This window comes from Odontesthes bonariensis, chromosome 22 (genome assembly GCF_027942865.1).
Source record: "Odontesthes bonariensis isolate fOdoBon6 chromosome 22, fOdoBon6.hap1, whole genome shotgun sequence".
In the NCBI taxonomy this organism is placed as follows: Eukaryota; Metazoa; Chordata; class Actinopteri; order Atheriniformes; family Atherinopsidae; genus Odontesthes; species Odontesthes bonariensis.
The window spans coordinates 3965148-3980085 of record NC_134527.1 but is presented as its reverse complement, the minus strand read 5'-3'; the positions used below and the strand labels follow the sequence as shown (position 1 = coordinate 3980085).

General features: G+C 42.4%; 1 protein-coding gene across 3 annotated transcripts in view; it reads left to right on the top strand.

The window, feature by feature from the left end:
- rab27b (RAB27B, member RAS oncogene family) overlaps positions 1 to 14938 on the top strand; it is an 82057-nt gene that overhangs the window by 31260 nt on the left and 35859 nt on the right. The window contains exons 1-2 of one of the 3 annotated variants that reach the window (XM_075455212.1): positions 12178 to 12198; positions 14167 to 14391. The exons of 1 other annotated variant lie outside the window; for it this stretch is intronic. The gene's annotated coding sequence lies outside the window, so the exon portion shown is untranslated. Of the gene's footprint in view, positions 1 to 12148; positions 12199 to 14166; positions 14392 to 14938 lie in introns of those variants that run through there. One more of the 3 variants, XM_075455213.1, reaches the window with a different exon arrangement.

Here is a 14938-nt window from a genome sequence, read left to right as displayed (position 1 = left end):
CAGCGTAATGCTAAAAGAAAACAGGACGTGCCGATTACATCACCGTCTGCCATTCTGCTGACTCGTAGAAGAGCGTGACATCATGACACGCCGATCAGCTGCCAGGCTACAATGCTCTGCGTTGTGCGGGCAGCAAAAAAACAACGTTAATGGCTGATACATGTGCTACCACGGCATGCCTGAACATTTAATGTAATGGCTGTTCTCCTCAGTCTGTGAGAAGCTGTTGTGCTCAGTCAGGCTTTTAGGGTTAGTGGCAGACGTCTCGTTACAGACCTGATGTAAGATTTAATGTCTATAGGTGTTGGACAGAGAGTAAAGTTTCATTTGTACAGCTCTCTATGCACTGAAGCTCCATGAAGTTGTGCTTTATTGGTGTTTTCCCGGCAAACTAAATGTTTGAATAGGTATGAATGTTTGTTTCTTTGTACAAAGATGGTTGCTAAATGGCATCAAATGGTTGCACCAGTGGTGGACGGCCCATAGGGGGCGCTGGGGCACCGCCCTCCCTGATAAGAGGAGGGGAAATGTAAAATACATTTGTACAAATTCAGTTAAAAATGTTGATTTACACACTAGTGTGTGCCTACATGCAATATGAATTAATTCGCCAGTGAATTTCCACAGACAGACTCGTATCGTTTCTGTCATGGGACGCTGGGTCAGAGCGCCCCAGCAGTGCAGCCGAACAGCCAATCGTGTACTGTTGCCAGGGCAAATTAATAAATATTTGGCCAATCAATGTCGCCCCAGCAGTGCAGCCGAACAGCCAATCGTGTACTGTTGCCTGGGCAAATTAATAAATATTTGGCCAATCAGTGTCGCCCCAGCAATGCAGCCAAACAGCCAATCGTGTACTGTTGCCAGGGCAAATTAATAAATATTTGGCCAATCAGTGTCGCAGAATTTTATGGTCTTGGGGCGTTGAAAATATCGCCCCAGCAGCAGATTTCAGGTTAAAAAAAAAAGGTTTTTGCAGCGAGATAAATCAGCGGGATGATGACAAACTTCACGAGCGAGGATCTTATTTATCGAGTTCATATGGAAAGCTGCGTCAAGCTAGCTGTGCTCGGAAATATTAGCATAGCATAGCAGCTGGATGGCGGACACCACGTTAAGGTAAGCCTTATATACAGTACGGTGTTGGTAATGTGAAATTGTGACAGCTGACTTGCTACTTATTGATTTACCCATCGAACGGATCACTTTAGTCACCATCGTTACTGTTGCCCCCCCTGAGAAACTTGTCAGGAGCCGCCAGTGGATTGCACGGTAGCAAACCATGTGGAAACGGGAACTCCAGCTTGATCATATCAAAGGCTGTGTTCGAAACTGCATACTACATACTACATACTACATACTGCATACTCATCGATCAGACAGTATGCAGAGCGTTTACCCACAATGCATTTCACTCCTGCCCGAGCCGAAATCAGCCGGCCTGAAGCTGATTTCCCTTAAGCTCTAAACTCTGTAAACTTTAGCAACATTTGAAACATTTTCAGGTGAGAAAGTAGTCGTTTAGATCCCCAACGTGTTGAAAACCCTGACAAAATACCGGCTATTTACAATTTTGTTCCCACGAATTTGGCGCTACTAAAGCTAGCCGCAGTGAGCATTGCACTTCCGGTTATTTTCACAAAATAAAATACCCGTTGCCTTTTATCATAGGGAAAGCCATTACCATACAATTGGTGCTTTTGTTTTGAAAACAGGAAGTGAACCTACCCTCGTTGTAGCTAGCTTGAAACTGCCGTTTTGACAGGAAATGACGATCGGCGACGTCACGTTACGTTGCATCTTGGGTAGTTTGAGTATGAGTAGTAACCTCATGATGCATACCCAACATTTCGGCGAATCTAGTATGGATCCGGGAAAAAAGTCAGTATGAGTAGTAGGAGAAGAATGCGGTTTCGAACACAGCCAAAGAGTCCTGTTTGTAATCGGTAACTCGGGTAAGATTTGTCCACCCCAACCTCCGTATTTATACCATTTCTTTACTTGCATGTCAAATGTTCAGTTTCTTACTCTTGATCTAATACATCGTGTGTTGAAATTAATGTGTCATTACCAGTGGTGACCAATAGGAGGGGCTGGTGACTGTGAATGACATGGATGCACTTCCTGGAGAAGTGATTCATGTATGAACATATTGCTCTTTCCATTTTGTCTGTTAAGGGGACCTTATAACTCCTGACGAGCATGTTATTATTAGCAAAGCAAACCCGGAAGCAGCAGTGTTATTAATATTGAAAATTACTCGCAATTGATTTTTAACTCTCCAATTCCAATTTAAAGCGAATGCAGCACGAGGGATAGTCGGTCGGACTGAACCATTGTGAGAATTAGGGTGGGATCTCCAACATTTCCCAACTTTAACAGGCATAGATTATTGTTTTTTAGCGTTAAAGTGAGATTGCGGCAGATATATCTCTATTGATACCTTTACAACTTGTGTAAGAAAATTGGTATTCATTTATTTTTCAGGATGAGTCGTACTTTTCCGTGGCTGCAACGTATGGTTCAGTTTTTTCTTATTTTAACCAAATATCTCCAAGATAAAGACGAGTTCAGACGTTTTTTTTTTTGTGTATACCCCTAATTAGCATGCTAAGCTGTTAGCAAAAGGTCTTACAGGTCGTCATGTTTGCTCCTCCAATAAGAATGGCTCGGTTGTTGAGTGTCTGTCCATGTGTAAACAGCTTTAAATAGGAGAGGACATTCCTGCGGTGTTTTTAACAGGGCTGTAATAGAAACTGCATGACTGACCGATTGTTTTCCTCCTTCAGCTCAGCTCAGACCATACTGGTGGCCTCAGCTGAAGATTTCTTTTCGATTTGAAAAGACCTTCAAGTTTTAGTCTATCTTCATGCCAAATACATTGCGAGTTCTGAAGTATATTATATTGTATTTTTTGTGTCATCCTGCTTTAAAGAAGTTACATACATTTGTCCAAATATACATAAATTGGGGAGGCCGGGTCGCTTTCCTCAGCATAGAAAACTGCACCAAAGGCACATTTAGTGTCCAAATGGCTAAGATGAACCTGCAAGATGCTGATCGCTGTAGCTGCAATGTTCAGGGTTTGACTCCAGGCCAGTTGGGACATTTATTATCCCCCTTTCTCTCTCACACCACCATTATACTTTTACATACTAAAATGTTTGCATTGATTTGCTTCTGTTCAGCTTCATTTTTACGACACCAAATTACAACACAAGTTATTTCCAAGCACTCGGGTTTATCTGGTAACTTTTAGTTGGCAGTGTGATGTAACAGCTGCCGTAAGTGTTCATATAACCTGTTCGTTCTGTCGTATCTTCCTTATTTTTCGACATGTTTGTATTTCCCTCTTTCCTTGGAGTATGAGATGAAAACCAAACTGCTTAACTTATTTAGGTACAAATGGAAATGCATTCAATGAGCCAAATATGGAGTTTGTGTCATTTTAACAAGCGTGAAAGTGAATATATCTGCTCTGAGCTCCTTTATACTCCAACACAGCCTGAACCCTCTGAGACGAGCTTTCTGTCCTTTCTTTAAGGAGTCTTCAGGAATAGTTCTCCAGGCTTCTTGAAGGACATCCCAAAGGTCTTATTTGGATGTGGGCTGCCTTTTGTTCCGTTCTCTGTAGGGCTGGGCAACGATTAAAATGTTTAATCTAATTAATCACATGATTTCCCTGATTAACCACGATTAATCGCATTTGTACGCAAAATCCAAAAATGAATTCAAAAGTAGTGTATAGCTTTTAGCATTTAGCTTTATTTTAAATGTGCTGCCATATGAATGAAAGTCCCATAACATTTGTTGTGCAAACACACTTTTAACATCAGCATCTTTCTGTAGTTTTTATGTAGAAGCCTCGCTCCACTGTCTGTTTCCTTGAATGACTTGCTGCTATCAGTTGTGTGTTTCGCCTTTAAGTGATATTTTAGACTGGAACTACTACGCTGAGAAGACAATTCAACTTGGCAGTGTTTACAGATGACTTTGGTTCTGTCGACTCGCCGTCTGGAAGAACTTTAAAATGAAAATGGCCGAGTAAAAGTTCCGTACCCTTCTCCATGTTTGGTGGATCCGCCGATTACTTTCTTTTCCGGTTCCACAGCAACAGACTTTTACAATAATAAAACTTGCGCTAATGCGTAATAAAATATTGGTCGGCGTTAAATAATTAACGAGTTAACGCGATAATAACGAGTTAACGCCCAGCCCTAGTTCTCTGCCAACATGATCCCACACTGCTTCAATAATGTTGAGGTCCGGGCTCTGGGGAGGATCCATCCCTCCATCAGACCTGCTGCTGAAACACCACAACTAAAAAAAAAAGAGTGGTTTGCTGAATCTGAAGGATGTGATAGATGACTGCGCAGCAGAAAGTTGAACTTTTTGTTTTGGCCTTAGCGTACACGGACTCTTTCCTCACCTGTGTCATGCACTGCAACTAAGTAGGATGTTGTTGTCGTTGAATGTTTTGGAGAAGGATTCTTTCACCCGTTGCTGAAGTTACCCTCAAGGCCTCGGAATGCTTCTCCGTCGCTATCCGTCAATCCGTCTCCGTGGTCACGGAGAGGCTCTCCGTCCTTTCGAAGTTCTCCGTCGGGATGTCGGATACACAAGGCAGTTCACCTCCCGATCAGTAGGCGTCGCTACGTTAAACGACCCAATCTCGTGACGTCTATCGTGAAAGTCGTTGATTGATTGGCTGTGTTCGAAACTGCATACTGCATACTCATCGATCAGACAGTATGCAGAGCGTTTACCCACAATGCATCTCGCTCCTGCCCGAGCCGAAATCAGCCGGCCTGAAGCTGATTTCACTTAAGCTCTAAACTCTGTAAACTTTAGCAACATTTGAAACATTTTCAGGAGAGAAAGTAGTCGTTTAGATCCCCAACGTGTTGAAAATCTGACAAAATACCGGCTATTTACAATTTTGTTCCCACGAATTCGGCGCTACTAAAGCTAGCCGCAGTGAGTAACGCACTTCTGGTTATTTTCCCAAAATAAATTACCCGTTGCCTTTTATCATAGGGAAAGCTGTTACCATACAATTGGTGCTTTTGTTTTGAAAACAGGAAGTGAACCTACCCTCGTTGTAGCTAGCTTGAAACTGCCGCTTTGACAGGAAATGACGATCGGCGACGTCACGTTACGTTGCATCTTGGGTAGTTTGAGTATGAGTAGTAACCTCATGATGCATACCCAACATTTCGGAGAATCTAGTATGCATCCGGGAACTTCTCGCTTACTCAAACTTGCTTACTAACCCAAAATTTTTTTTGTAGTAGTAGGAGAAGTATGCGGTTTCGAACACAGCCATTGTTCACCTTCCGGCTCCGTTCCACTCCTCACAGTGAACGATGGCGACCGAGAGAGAAAGACTGTTGTTGGAGTTGGAGCTTGTTGATGTTGAAATGCAAATAATTTTGACCAAATGTTGACCGGCACACAGTAAACTCTTTCAAAGATGGCGGTGTTATTGTTCTGAGAGGAAGGAGCTAAACCGGAAAAATGATTCTGGAAATGATGTCGTTAGCCGACCAATCACAACCCTTGTGGTCTCCGCGAGTCTCCATCGCCTCGAAGGATAGATAGAGAGCGTCTCCGGGAGCGTCTCTGTAGGCGACCATAAATCAGCCTTCAGTCAGTGAGGCCAAAGCATTTATCACTGGACCTCTGCCGGCTTATAAGCCTTCATTGGTGAGGAAAATGATTAGATAAAGTAGGCTGTGCACTATAAAAACATCTTTTAACAGCAGTTTGATTTTGAGCATCTTGATGGCCAGTAATAAAAAAGATAAATGCAGAGATGTGCACGTGTAAAGATGCACATAAATGTGTGTATCTGAAAGTGCCGGTCTGGATGTCTAAAATCTACGTTTTCAGGAAGAATCGAAGTACGGATGTTTGCAGCACACATCCACACGAGCCACTAAATGTAAACAAGGATGGACGTCGTGTTTGTAGCGTATGTCGTTGACATTGCGTCTCCTAGCAACAGCATCTCTTAGTTTTCAGTCAGCTGCTGAGCAGGGAAACCTCCGCCCACGGGCTTCAGCTCTTCTGTGCTGCTTTCATAAAGCACACAGTCCACATCTGGTTCGACTGTTTCCTCACGCCAGAGCGAGAGGTAGATGTTTCCTGAAAGAGAACATCTGTTTTTGGGGGTGGGACACAAGTTCTATGTGAGGCTTTTATGGAGAATGTGTCACGCCCATGGACTCTGGTTTTTAGTTTCATGTTTTAGGTTATGTTTTTGTGTTCAGTCCATGTTTAGTTTTTAGTCATGTCTTAGTTTCCCTGCACTCTGTTTATTAGTTCACTCACTTCACCTGTGTTTTTTCCCTCAGCCTCACTCACTCTCCAATCACTCTCACTCCCTATTTAGTTTCCAGTCTCCCCTCTTAGTTTGCCGGATCTTTGTTGCCATTCGTGCCTACCTTGTTTGCTCTCCATGCCAAGAAACCTTGTTTGTTCCATGTTCCTCGTCCCTTCCCAAGATAAGTATTTATTTATTGCTATGCCAAGAGTTTTTGTTTGTTCTTCATAGTCACGTTTTTTGAATCCGGCTTTGCCGCGCCTTTTGTTTGCACTTTGTTTTTTGTTAATAAATCAACCTTTATTTTTTGAAAAGTCAGCATCCGTGTCCTCCCTTCACCCTCAACTCACACAACCCTGACAGAATGATTCCACACTAATCCACAAAGAAAATAAATAAAAGCATTCCCACCATTCATTGCTGTCAAAGCTGATGGCAGTAATTACTGCTGTGTGACCAGCGGACCCTGTTAAACTTACTGTTTCTCTGTGTGTTTGTGGTGCTGCTTTATGCAATTTGTTAGTATATTCTCATTTCCATCTCTGTGACAGCTGTGTGTCTTTGTTATTTACCACCGAGACCGATCCAACACATTACCAATTAATTTTTAAGAGCTTCTCTCTGGTTCACCGGTAATTGCGGGAATTGCTGTCATCCGATTGGAGCGTGTTTATGTTTCATGTCAAAGTCTTAGCTGATTGGTTTTGCCCTTGTTGCCCTTTTTACAATTATCCAATGAGTGTTAATAGATTGGAAATTTCCCAGAGTGTGAGCTGGCAGAATCTCAAACTTTTGGTGCCACTGTGGGCACAGAATCCCCAATAATGGACATTCGAATTTGCCGTATCAAGTCTCTTTAAAGACTCAGGTTGAGGAGGATTGAAGGAAAAACAAAAGTGTGCATTGATCTCAGTGATGTGAGAGCTTGTGATGTCTCAGTAGCTCCACTGTTTGGTCCAGTGGCCTTTCATCGGCCAGCCTCTGTGTAGGTTCTGATTAAACAAGTCATGTGGAGCAGAATGGACGGCTGAACTGTTCATGATATGGAGGGATGTTAGTGTTCCCGTGATTCTGCCATCTTGGCTTCCAGCAGACTATGGCTGTGTTCGAAACTGCATACTACATACTTTCATACTACATACTCATCGATCAGACAGTATGCAGAGCGTTTACCCACAATGCATTTCGCTCCTGCCCGAGCCGAAATCAGCCGGCCTGAAGCTGATTTCTCTTAAACTCTAAACTCTGTAAACTTTAGCAACATTTCAAACATTTTCAGGCGAGAAAGTAGTCGTTTAGATCCCCAACGTGCTGAAAACCTGACAAAATACCGGCTGTTTACAATTTTCAGACATCCCGAGTTCCAAAAACTCGTTTCAGGGAGATGCTTGTCGAACCCCCCCCCCCCCCGGCCCTATATTAAATTGGGGATTTTTTTAAAGGCTTAGACAGGCTGGATATAGATAGTTAGATACTGTAGCTGGCTAGTTAGATATAGGCCTTCACAATTTAGTAACTAAATGTGTTTGATACTTTAAATAAGTCTTTGATACGTTTTGATTTATTTTATAACAGCATTTAGCCTACAGAAATAAAATGCAGATGATGGCGCGTTCAACTTAGCCTACCTCCACATGTTTTTACATGTTTTACAGTCATTAAGTCCGCCGTGGGTAATACTGAAGTCACTAATGCATACAGTGCACCTCGCCACGGTGTCATCATTCTTCACCTTCACTAGGCATGGGTATACTTTAGTACAGGGGTCCCCAACCTTTTCAGCACCAAGGACCGGTTTGGTTCTGCAATATGTTCCTGCAGCCTGGTCGGGGGGGGGGGGGTTGGGTTGTGTTTACTTTTTTTTTTTTTTTACTTTATGTTCAACAGAGATTACATTTAGCAGACGCTTTTACAAATTAGGATATGACGACAGACAGACAGTCATCATTGAAAAAAATAAACGTGCACAGTCGGCCTCCTATAATGCAATCTATGCAGTTTCCAAGTATAGAATCTAGCGAGTGAAATGAAAGAATTCCCGATTTCCATGTATTTTTTTTTTAATTTAAAAAAAATATTATTATTTATTTTCTTTTTTTTTCCCCCAATCTGACGGCCCGGTTTGGAATGTCGCGGTACCGGTCCGCGACCCGGTGGTAGGGGACCCCTGCTTTAGTATATTCTGCTGTAAAATGAGTCTTATATTTTCGTTTTTTACTCGAGGATTCACCCTCTGCCATTTGGCAGGATGCACAGTTTTGAGTGGTAACTTAGGTGACTGTCAGAGAGTAAATCGAAGCCCTCCCACAACGAACGTTATTGGCTTATTTTGCTGACTAAACCAATCAGCGCGCCCTCTGACAAGCAGTCGCCCTGAACGCTGGTTGAACAGAGCATCGCTTTGGACGGATACGCACAGGTTTCACACCCCTCTCTCTCTCGTGCCTGCGCAGTCGAAACGCGCATGGTGCACGAGTTATTATATTGCCTGCACGCTCTCACTCGCATTGAAAAAAAACAAACAAAAAAAAAACACTCCCTCGCATAGTCTAAAATCCGGGATATTTTATCCGACTCGCGGGCATCCGTGATTAACTATCAATATCAGGGAGACTCCCGGAACTTCCGGGAGACTTGGGATGTCTGAATTTTGTTCCCACGAATTCGGCGCTACTAAAGCTAGCCGCAGTGAGCAATGCACTTCCGGTTATTTTCACAAAATAAAATACCCGTTGCCTTTTATCATAGGGAAAGCCATTACGGTACAATTGGTGCTTTTGTTTTGAAAACAGGAAGTGAACCTACCCTCGTTGTAGCTAGTTTGAAACTGCCGTTTTGACAGGAAATGACGATCGGCGACGTCACGTTACGTTGCATCTTGGGTAGTTTGAGTATGAGTAGTAACCTCATGATGCATACCCAACATTTCAGAGAATCTAGTATGCATCCGGGAACTTAAAAAAAGTTAAAGTTAGTAGGAGAAGTATGTGGTTTCAAACACAGCCTATGTAAGCGCCTTTTCAATCCAACAGTTGGTACTTCTCACACACGATAAAATGTGAAAAATCTGCTTTTCTACAAACAGCAGTTGATGTTGATCTGACTATCAGAGCAACATCCTCTGCTGGGATGATGATTTATTTACAATGAATGCTATTACTCGGCGTGTTATAAAGCTTTCTGCCAGTCCTTTCTATGTGGATACAGTTTGCTTAGTTATGAGACAAGAGTTCAGCTTTTCATGTGACAGGAGAAGGGCTGTGATGGCACTGAGTAGCCAGGATGGTCGACACACTTCCACATGATATCCGATGATTCGGAGAATCTACGGAATGCTCTTAATGCATAGGAAAAGGTCATCTTCGGGCTCGCAGGCAGCACTAAAAAAACAGACATGGCATTGTAGTGGAAATCTCCTTATAGGCTCACACACAACCTATAAAACAATTTGGACACAGGGTTGCAATAACACTCAGGGAAGAGGTGTAAGCAGGGAAATGAGCAGGACGGTCTGTGGTGATAAAAGGCATCATCTGCCCAGAAATCATGTTAAACAAACAGAGATCTGATGCATCTTATTAATACACCCTGCTGTCTGTGTTTCCCTGCAGCCAGTGACGGATCCTGCTCCGTCCTGGTAGCTGTCAGTGTTGTGGTTCGGTGGCCTTAACGTTACCTAAATGTCACCAACGTGAGCCGCACGATTCCTCACCGTCTGAACGCATGGAGACATGAGATCAGCTTAGAGAGGAGAGCAGCTTTTTCTCCAGCATTTCCAGCCACATCTCTCCTCTCATGCATGTGTAAACGTTGCTTTTACATCCGTCACTCTGTTTAAAAATGCAGCGTTTAAGCGTTTAAGGAGATACGACTGACAACGTTTTGCCTTTAAATGTACCACTGAAGGGACGTATATGTTATGTTAACGAGTGGCTGAGTGAAACACCACCCCATTTAGATGGAGCATCAGAAACGTTTCCCTTTTTGACCTCCGGCCTTGTTGCTGGGTTGTCTAAAGAGTAACTGTATATTTAAGAAAAACCTTGGGGACGGCACCTTTTCTCCTCCAAAACTGCTACGCTACACATTGGCCAGTGCTATAATATCTGACTGTGACTGTTCAACCAGAGAGCAATTCTAAAGGTTGCCTTCTAATAAATTGATTTTTACCTGAGGGGGACTTTAAATTTACCATCTTTTAATGACTTTTCTCTCTTTAATGCTACTTCTATCTTTTAATAAACACTTCGAATTGCCCCAGTGTTGCAATTCCATGTAAAAGGGATAGTTATCAAAGTCATCAAACCCGTTAAACACATTGAATGATGTGCTCAATTCTCACCAAGTCATATTTAAAGGGACAGTTCGCCTCTTTTGACATGAAGCTGTATGACATCCCATATCAGCAACATCATTTATGAACATCTTCTTCCCCCCTGCTGCGTCCTGTGAGCAGAGTTCCAGCCTCGTTTTGGTGTTGATGAAGGTAGTCCGGCTAGTTGGCTGGGGTTTAAAAAATAAAGCGTTTTGCTTCTCAAAACAATATGCGTTCAAAAGAGTAATAGAATAGAATAGAATAGAACTACTTTATTCATCCCAGCTGGGAAATTACTTCGCAGTTGCAGCATACAGACAGTAAAAATAAAATAAAAAATAATAAGAATAAAATAAAAATAAATGTACAGCAAAAAGTGCAACAATGCAGTTGTGCGAGATTGAGATACCATAATGACAATTAGTGCAGAACAATGGTTAACTATTATTATACAAAATGATGGCATGTGGCAGGAAAGATTTTTAATACATTTGCATCACAAAATGGTTCTCCAGGAAAAAGTCAGACCTCTCAATCGCTTGGCCCTATTTTCTCTCCCTTCGTATCACTGCCTGCTGCCGACAGCCGCGCCTGTTACGGTGTTTGCTGCTCGCCAAGCGATTGTGAGGTCTGACTTTTTCCTGGAGAACGATTTTGTGATGCAAATGTATTACTCTGTTGAACGCATATTGTTTGAGAAGCAAAACGCTTTATTTTTTAAACCCCAGCCAACTAGCCGGAACTACTTTCGTCAACGCCAAAACGAGGCTGGAACTCTGCTCACAGGACGCAGCAGGGGGTAAGAAGATGTTCAGAAATGATGTTGCTGATATGGGATGTCATACAGCTTCATGTCAAAAGAGGCGAACTATCCCTTTAAAAAAAGAATGTAAAAAGCAGCTGAGATGTATCAGATGTTCTGTATTCCCTCCATCTGCTTCCCTGGTGTCTCCTCCTGTTATCATCACTTTGGAGGATTGAAGGTTCTGATGAAGTTCCAGCGGTTTCCAGCCAGCAGAGCGCTGACAGGCGTTCAGGAGTGACGGATTAGTCTTTCTTAGTCTTCTTAGGCATGTGCGTCTCATTGTGTCTCTAAATCATGACAACACCTGTATCAGGACACGAAGCCTCTCCTTTGGTCTAAACTCTTGCTTTACTCGCTCTGAGCTGCGGATGTCGCCAGTGATTAAGCCTCTTTATTAAAAGTGAAAATAGTCTCAGCTGTTTGCTGTCAGCGAAGCCATCTTTGTTTTATTCATGTCCTGCATGAGATGCAAAGACGCACAGAAGTCTCTTACCTGCTGTGATCCTGCATAATTTCTTACCCTCGTCCTGTTTTACTCTTTTATTCCACTTCTGCACACACTCAGACACACGCACATCAGCTTCCTCTACCAACATGCCCGAAGGCGACGCTACACTTAGTAACTGATAAGGGTGTGTGTGTGTTCAGAGCTAGCTTACTGTAGCACAGCCCCACCCTCTCATTACACATATAAACAGACAGAGACAGAGAAAGTAGCGCAGAAGAAAGAGGAAAACATAAAAACTGCACAAGGTAAGAAACCAGTCTGAGAATTTAAGACACAACTAGACTTTTACCTGTGCAAATTAATGAGTTTGTCAGTTAACTTGTGATCTTTTGTTAGTTGCTGTCAGAGGTGGGTAGAGCAGACAAAACTTGTACTCAAGTAAAAGTACTGTTACTTTAGAATAATATGACTCAAGTAAAAGTAAAAAGTAGTCATCCAAATAATTACTTCAGTAAGAGTAAAAAAGTGCTGGGTGAAAAAACTACTCAAGTACTGAGTAACTGTTGAGTAACGTCTGATTTATTTGTTAACACAAGCATTCAATCAGACAGACAAAAATACTAAATAATCATCTTTAGGCAAATTAGAGTTCATCCAATTGATAAAATAAATTAAAATGAATTAATTAATTACAAAATAGCTTAAATTAAAATAATCCAGGTAAATTAAAAAAATAAAAGAGACTTAGGAAATGTTTAAAACATATGTAACCCATATGTAACCTAAAAAACAAACATTCACCTATCCATGGGGGGAAAAACGAGTTTAGGAAACTTAGCGCTACATGTTTCCTCAAGTTAGATGTTGAGTTTCTGCTGAAATGTGCGTTTGTTTTGGTTGCCACAGAAGACACATAATGTAGCTGCTGTTTCTCACTCTTTGTAAGGTAAACATGCTTTCAGTATGAGGCCTCGTCTGCGTCTTCATTTCCCACCGTTGGTTCTGACATTTTTCATCTGTTTCTTTGTTTGTTTGCTACGACTGCTAATGCTAAAGCTAACCCGTCCCGCCGCTGAGATCGAGTACGGTCACGTGACCAGACTGCACGGCTGCGTCTGATTGGTGGAACACAGTCAGGTGGTAGAGCCTTTGGCGGAAGTCTCTCTCTCTGTCAGAATAAAACATTAAAATGAGGCGTACGCGGGGGGGTAAAAATAATGAGGCGTAGAATACCAAAGAGGTAAGAAGAAAAGTAACCAGCTCATTGTAGCCTAATGTAGCGGAGTAAGAGGACAACTCGTTACTACCCACCTCTGGTTGCTGTGGTTAGTCACCTGGTTAGTTAGTGAAGGTTCTAGAGTCTAGTGTAAATGTTCAGTTTGCTGGTAATTTAGCCAGGTAACATGTTATTTGGTCAACTGGTAGGTTGTAAAGTTTATCAGGCTCACTGTTATGAGTTGACCAATTTTACCGTAGTTAATCTGCGAGTTACCTGGTCTGCTTTTCAAGGATTCTTTGAGCATGTTATTTGGTTGTTGGGCGGTTTCGAGTTGATAATTGAGTCTCTTTGGCAGCTCGTTCATGCTCGCACTATTTTCTTAGCGGTGGCGGAGTAATATCAACGAACATCCAGGACAAAATGTCAAATAAAACACGACAGGAGCAACTTTTCGCAACGAAATTTGATTTGGATTACCAGTGCACACCAGTAACCACTCCGGTGAGTTGATTATTTTGAAAACGGACGTTTATGGTGCTTTTACGGACCTTTTTGGATATGCACCATGCTTGCCATTCTGAAGCAGGTTGAGAAGAATCAAAATTAGGCAAATACCGGAAACAGCTGTAAACATCAAAAAAGCGGTGAGGGGGGTTCTAAAACATTGCAGACGACTCAGAAAAGAGGCTTAATGTTGAAAATAGAGCAGTTCTCCTTTAATAAGTCATTTTGTCAGCTTATCTTCGGGCTAACTGATTAGTTTGTCAAACCTTAATGAGTTTTGATCATCTAAGTTAATAATAAGTTTAGTTAGTCACAGTTAGCTGATCAGTTTTTCAGTTTAGATATATATTTGTGTTCTGTTAGTCCGGAGTTTACTCAACCTGTTGATTATAGTTGGTTTGTCAGTCATTTGTTGGTTAATCGGTTATTCTTCCTGTCAGTTGGTTAGCATGTCGGGCTGTCAGTCATTTAGGTGGAAATGCAGTCAGCAAGTTAAGCACAATAAGAGTCAGACAGTGCGATTAAACCAGTCGCCCATCTCTCCCTGCAGCCAGGCAGCGAGTCAGCTGCTCAGTGAAGGGAGTGGCTTTGTGCTCCGCTGCCTCCAGCTGAATGGTAGTCATTCACCCAGTCAGCCAGTGATCCCGCCTCCTACCCACCCGGTCACTCACTCAGTTGGTGGATGTAAATGCGGAGCTGCTGGTCAGCTATTCTGGACGCCTCGTATTTCCCTCAGGATCTCACTCCGTTGAATCAGCTGAGGAACCACTGAGAGGTAAGAAGCCGAGAACCTCAGCGGGGTGTCTGTTTGTCGACTGCCTTCTGCAGCCGGTTGCTCACTTTTGTTGGCATGTGACAGACTTCAGGGTGAATTGAGGGACAGGAGGAAACATTTTTGTTCTGAGAAATCTAAAAGGGATTTTTTTTAACAAGGAAATCAGATCTTTGCATGTGTGGAATGTGATGCAAAGTTCATAAGTGTTCTTGTCTTTTTGCTCTCGGCTGCATCATTCAGGCAGATCTTTATCTGGCCTCAGAGCAGCCATAAATTTTCACACAGTCTCAGTCTCATGATAGCAGTGATGTTCTGGAGGAAAGTCTCAAGCTCGCCACAGCTGTTTTATTAAGGCCTCGCGTTGATTAGCTTAGCGTTGGAACTCCTAAACACAGATTTTTTGGGAAACTTGTTGAGGGACACTTTTAGTTTTTATGGTTTTAGTTTGGCAAAGATTCCAATTATGTTTTTTTTTTTCCCCTCCCCAAGCTGCTTCCTCTCACTGTTGTAAAGATGTAAGTTTGTAAGTTTAAAATCCAGCCACCCC